The 6545-nt window shown below is 42.0% G+C and overlaps 1 pseudogene; it reads left to right on the top strand.

Annotated features, from left to right (window-relative positions):
* Nucleotides 1-272: 272 nt before the first annotated feature.
* LOC123648177 lies at nucleotides 273-2258 on the top strand (annotated as a pseudogene).
* Nucleotides 2259-6545: the final 4287 nt, after the last annotated feature.

Genomic DNA, 6545 nt, shown 5'->3' with positions numbered 1-6545 from the left:
CAGCAAGTTAGGCTGAAGGAAAACCAGAAGAACCTGGTGCTTATAGGAGTAAAACATGACCACCTATTTCAAATGATGATGAAAAGCGAAGTCAGAGGAGGGCAGAAAACTGACCACGATCTCGACCTGATGCCACAGGTGATCTTGACATGAGCTGTTTGGATGGAGACGTGAGTTCTGAAAAGTGGATGAAGACTGACCAGGAGGTAGAGGCCAAGCAGTGAGGCCCAGCTCCCTGAAAGAAGAGTAACCTACCCCTGTGGTTCATTGCCATGTCCTCGGACCTGGCCAAGAAGAAGGCAGCCAAAAAGAAGGAAGCTGCCAAAGCTTGACAGCGACCCAGAAAGGGACATGAAGAAAACAGAGATGCAGTAACAGAACCACAGGTGGCAGAGGAGGAAAATGAGGCCAATGGCAGATAGACTACAGAAATGGATCTGCGGGCCGAGGAGCTAGAGGACTTTGAGATGAAGAAAGCTGCTGCTTGAGCTGTCACTGGTGTCCTGGCCTCTCACCCCAACAGTACTGACGTCCACATTATCAACCTCTCCCTCACCTTCCATGATCAAGAGCTGCTCAGTGACACCAAACTGCAATTAAACTCGGGCTTGGTTATGGCCTCACTGGTTTAAATGGCATTGGAAAGCCCATGCTGCTCTCTGCTATCAGGAAACGTGAAGTACCCATCCCTGAGCACATTGACATCCACCATCTGACTCCTGAGATGCCCCCTAGTGACAAGACACCCTTGTAGTGTGTGATGGAAGTTGACACAGAGCAGGCCATGCTGGACAGGGAGGCTGAGTGGCTGGTTCATGAGGACACAGAGGATGAGAAGCTCACGGAGCCCTACAAGCGCCTGGAGGAACCAGATGCCGACAAGGCGGAGATGAGGGCCTCGCGAGTCTTACATGGACTGGGTTTCACATCTGCCATGAAGCAAAAGAGACTAAAGGACTTCGGTAGGGACTGGAGGATGAGGGTTGCCCTCACTGGAGCCCTCTTTATTCAGCCCTTCCTGCTGCTCCTGGACAAGCCCACCAACCACCTGGACCTGGATGCTTGTGTGTGGTCAGAAGAACTAAAAACTTTTAAGTGCACCCTGGTCCTCATCTCCCATTCCCAGGATTTTCTGAATGGTGTCTGTGCCAACATCATTGACATGCACAACAAGAAACTGAAGAATTATATGGGTAATTATGATCAGTACCTGAAGACAAGGCTAGAGCTGGAGGAGAACCAGACAGAGAGATATCTCAGGCAGCAAGATCAGATTTTGCACATGAAGAAATACATTGCTAGGTTTGGTCATGGCAGTTCCAAGCTGGCCTGGCAGGTCCAGAGCAAAGAGAAGATGCTACAGAAAACGATGGCTTCAGGACTGACAGAGAGGGTCACGAGCGTGACAAGACACTGTCATTTTATTTCCCACCATGTGGTGAGATCCCTCCACCCGTCATTATGGTGCAAAATGTAAGCTTCAAATATACAAAAGATGGGCCTTGCATCTACAATAATCTAGACTTTGGTATTGACCTTGACACATGAGTGGCTGTGGTAGGGCCCAATGGAGCAGGAAAGTCAGCTCTTCTGAAGCTGCTAACTGGAGAGTTACTACCCACAGATGGGATGATCCAAAAACAGCCTCATTCAAAATAGGGCATTAACCATCAACATTTACAAGAGCAGCTGGACTTAGATCTCTCACCTTTGGAGTACACGATCAAGTGCTGCCCAGAGATCAACGAGAAGGAAGAAAGGAGGAGGATCATTGGGTGATATGGTCTCACCGGGAAATAACAGGTGAGCCCAATTTGGAACCTGTTGGATGGGCAGAAGTGCTGAGTGTGTCTGGCTGGCCTGGCAGAATCCCCACATGATCTTCCTGGGAGAACCCACCAATCACCTGGATATTGAGACCATGGATGTGCTGGCAAATGCTATCAATGAGTTTGAAAGTGGTATGTGCTAGTCAGCCATGCACAGGAAATTTGGGTTTGTGAGAAGCAGACAATCACCAAATACCTGGAGACATCCTGGCCTACAAGGAGCACCTCAAGTGCAAGCTGGTGGATGGGGAACCCCAGCTCACAATGTGTGAGCCCTCTGCCTGGGCTCAGGGTCAGGAGCTCCATCTGGGACTAACAGCAGCCACCCTGACCAGCTGCTCACAACAGGACCCTGGTGTGGGCTATATCCTCCTGCACTGCTGCAGTACTGCTCCCCTAGCCTCTCCCCTGCCCCACAACCTGCCTTAGCTGCACTCTGTTATCTTATCCACAGCTGGACAGTACCTGTCTGTTTCCTATCCTCCTTCCAGTTATGTTTGCCCACGTCTGGACTCGGCTGGCTGTTCCCTCCAGCCCCTTGCTGGTTACCTTACCCCGAGTGTGATGCAGCCAGAGGCACCTGAGAGTGAGCCCAAGGCCCAAACTCTGGATTTGGCCCGTGAAGGAGCTCAGGATCCTTGTTTTCTGGATTTTGGTGATGTTGGAGGAATACCCCCCAGCCTACGGCCCCTATTCCTTTTTGCTTCTGGTTTGGAGCTTGGTCCTGGTCAGTTTTTAAATAATCATTTAACAGTGTAATTTTTAGACCTGCATGGCATCTACAAAGCATCCAATAAATAAAAAGGAATCCATGGTCCCCACCCCTGCAAAAGAAAAAAGAGACCAGGAGGAAAAGAACTGGAGACAACATGCATGGACTACACTTGAGCAGTTTTGCTGTGAAGGGAAGCAAAGAAATAGGGGCATTTGTATTAGTGTGGTATCACATTCCTTGCATTCTCATCTTCTCACTCCTACTATAACGTCAAGTTTTTTAAGGCAGAGAATACCTTAATTATCTGGGCCCAACATTGCTTTTGTGGCAAAGAATTTAAAATGTGTGTCTGGCAATAATATAGTAATTTTACACAGGCTGGCAGAGTGACTACTGAGTTAAACTACTAGATTAACATGAGAGTTAACTCATGATTCAGATCATCAATAGGATAAAACCTCAACTCAGGATAAATACCTCTGAAAAATAACTGCAATCTGATAATTACTGGCTGTCAGGAAGCCTAAGTATAAATTTCTAGATGACTCACTGAAACCTTTCATCAACAATGATCTTTTTCTTTCTGCCAAAGTCTAAGTTTAAAAACCACTAAACCCCACATTTCTTTGACATTACTGCAATCACAAAAAAAATCTCAAACATGGAAATGTTAAAGCAGCTAACCAGTGCAGTATCTGCTATGACAAAAAAGACATAGACTGTAAATCAAATCAATAAAGGAGATTATTACAACAAACACTACATTGACTAGAAAAATCAATTGTTCTTCCAACTTTCAACATTTTAGTAAGTCTACACAAATTTCAAGCTATTGTTTCTGCACAACCCATCTTTCAACAATGGTTCAACCTAACTGGAAAATCTTCATAGAGCTAACATGTTAGGAGACAAGACTAGATAACCATCAAGTCAGACATAGATAACTATCAGTCTGACACTGAATTTGGGCGTAAGAACAACTCGCTCTTAGGTTTCATTTAGAAAATATAAGTTATTTCTAAATAGACTGTAGGGAGTTCATTTTAAAAATTTAGCACCCAAGACTGAGAAATGTCAGCCAGAGTTGCAGTGATGTCAAAGAAATACTAGTAAAGTTTTGAGGTGCTTAAACTTGAGTTTTAGTTAGTTGAAAAGTATAAACCAGCAATTTAATGCAGGAGGTTCAGCATGTAAATAATTTATTCCACTCACCGCACAATGCCTGATGAAACATTCAAAAATTTTTTCAGCTGATGCTTCTGTACCTCTTCCTATGTCCTAACAAGACTATAGTCTTCCAACACAACCTTACTGTTCTGTTTCGATTCCCTTTCTCCTGGTTTGCAAATTCTGTCTTCAGTTTCTTCATTCTATAACCAAGCATGTCCCTTCCTTCTGCCCACTCACTCCTTTAATTTTACCTACCTTCTTCCTATCAGAAGGAAATACTGGCAATTCTACAAGCAGGGATCACAGTGTGGGGGGTGGGGGAAATTGGGGGCTTTACACTCAGTGGAAGTTCAAGAAACAGCAGTGGGTTCCTTAAAATAAATGTTACAGGGAGACTAAAGGAGATGGAAACAGGAGTAAACAGAAGGACCAGGTTGGGAAGAGTTCGTTGTAAAGTAACTCTGTGTGTGTGCATGTGAGTGTACACCTATGCTGCACATGTGGGTGTGTATGGGAAAGAGAGAAAAAGATAAGTTTTAGGATAGAACACAAAAGAAATATATGTGAGTTTTACAGTTGCACAAATGGGATGGAGAGAGGCTGAGGGGTTGCGGGGGAGAATAAAAAGCTTAACAGGATAGCAATAAATCTACTATCATGTAAATATACCAATTCATTTGGAATTTTGAGAAAAATTTACTCTTTAGTTGAATGCAAACATTAATAAAGTGAATTTGTTAAATCCCAACTGGAATTTGCTGCTTGGCAAAAATTACCATGAAAATAAAACAATAATAATTATTAAACAATAAGAAAATTATTCCCCATATATAGTCATGCTCTTAGCTGAAACTCCTTGAGATCTGAGGGTCATATTGTCCTTTGATTAATTCTGTGTTGCACTTGGTGCACCATCATGCACGTGAGGGCATTCAATAGTAATTACTGAGATTGTATGTTGATTGAAAAGGACAGAACTGACCTTTGCCAATACGGAAAACAGCGCCACTTGACTCTTGTCCTACTCTAATATTACAATTGGTAAATCATATTCCTCTGTCACTTTCTCTACTGAGATTCTTGGGGAAGTGTTGAGCTTAAATTGTGGCATAAATTTGCTATTGGAAGGTTTGAATTTATTAAAATCTTTGAGTTGGCGAGCTCAGTCCTTGACTTATGAACATCGAAGGTGACCTGATGGTCTCCAGTTGCCTCCCCTCCCCTGTCCCCTAGGCATAGAGAAAAGGCATGTAAGACCAGCTCTATTTCCCATCGTGGCTGTGGCAACATCTAGGAACCAGCCTCCTGCCCCCACCACAGGCTCCTTACTTTTTGTAGAGTCAGGTAGGATAGACATGGGGCCAATAGACATGGGGCACAGTCCTTCCTAACCTTGCCCACCTGGCTAGTCCACAGTGCCCTGGTTCCCAGAAAACCCCCAGCAGAAGATGGCAAGCATTTGTTCCTATGTCTTCATGCCCTTTAAGGTACTGCTGCTCAGCCTTCTCCAGATTTGCCCCAGGCCACAAGATTTAGCTTGCAGAAAGGGTACCCTTTATTTCCATTAATCCTCACTCCAAAGCAGACTATTTTAGAGGAATTAATGAAAATAGAGTTTTGATTATAGAATCTCACTAGCATAGCAGAAATTGGCATAAAATAAGGACATTCTACAAATTAAAAGAACTTTCTTCATAAACAATTTCAATAATTGCTTTTCTTCCTGCAAGTTTCACCCCATTTTAAATATGGAATTAAAATTAAAGCAACAATAAATTAAAAGAAAACAACACTGAAGGCAAGATCAGCAAGAAAAGTGAGTAGAGCTTGCAGGGGTTCTCTGATCTGCAAAGCCTTCTGAGAAGTTAAGACTTAGGATAACTTCTTAGTTCCATCACTTACTTGCTGCATGACTTTACTGTCATTAATAGGAAAAATTCCCCTTAGAAATAAAGCTCTGAACTAGTTTTCAGAATAGTGAGATATTAACAGTCTTTTAAGTTTTTGATTTTTAAGTCTGCTTCTATCTTATGTACCACCCACTGACCAAATAAGATTCAAAACCTCAAAACTCTCATCTCTATTAGTTCTTTTATCTCTGATTTCTCTCGGCGATAAACTTTCAAGATAATTTTTAACAAAGTAAAAGGATTAGTAAAGCAACTGAGCCAGTTCAAAATGATTTAAAGATTAAACAGTCTCTTCTATCACAGAGAAGGCAACAGCACTGTGAGGTTTGTTTTTAAGCAAAATAGGGAGATTTAATCTTTACTCACTCTAATTTACTGTAGCTGGGAAACATTGGTATTAAATGGAATATTCTGTATACATTTTTAAAAATGATCAAATGTTTACAGGTGTTTGGGTTTTGTTATTTTTTGTGAGCACTTGAGCTGGTGTATGCTATTGATAAACAATAGAAACTGAACATTGAAGTGAGCTTAATATGTATATCAAGTAAGAACTAAAAATATATATTTTATTTATAGAGATATTTTTATCAATACATGGGTATTTCATTGTTTGTTAAACTGGATAACCAGCTGGTTTTAATTTTTAATTTCATTGCCAAATAACATCTCTCCTTGAAGGATGATATTTTGACCAACAAACCCCATGATGTCATAAAATCAGATTTTGCTTTTATATAGAATCCAATTTTGCTTTCATATAGCATCCTAAGGTTGCTGTACCACTATGGTCCCAAAAAGACTCAGTGTCAAAATAATCACTCCTTGCAAAGAAATGTGCTTTCCACAAACCATTGTCTTCTAAGCAGGGGTCCTTAGGTACTGTTGGTACTATTTAGTTTTTTTCTCCAGAAAATGATT

Source organism: Lemur catta, chromosome 12, assembly GCF_020740605.2.
Source record: "Lemur catta isolate mLemCat1 chromosome 12, mLemCat1.pri, whole genome shotgun sequence".
Taxonomy (NCBI): domain Eukaryota; kingdom Metazoa; phylum Chordata; class Mammalia; order Primates; family Lemuridae; genus Lemur; species Lemur catta.
This window is presented reverse-complemented; position numbering and strand designations above follow the sequence as displayed.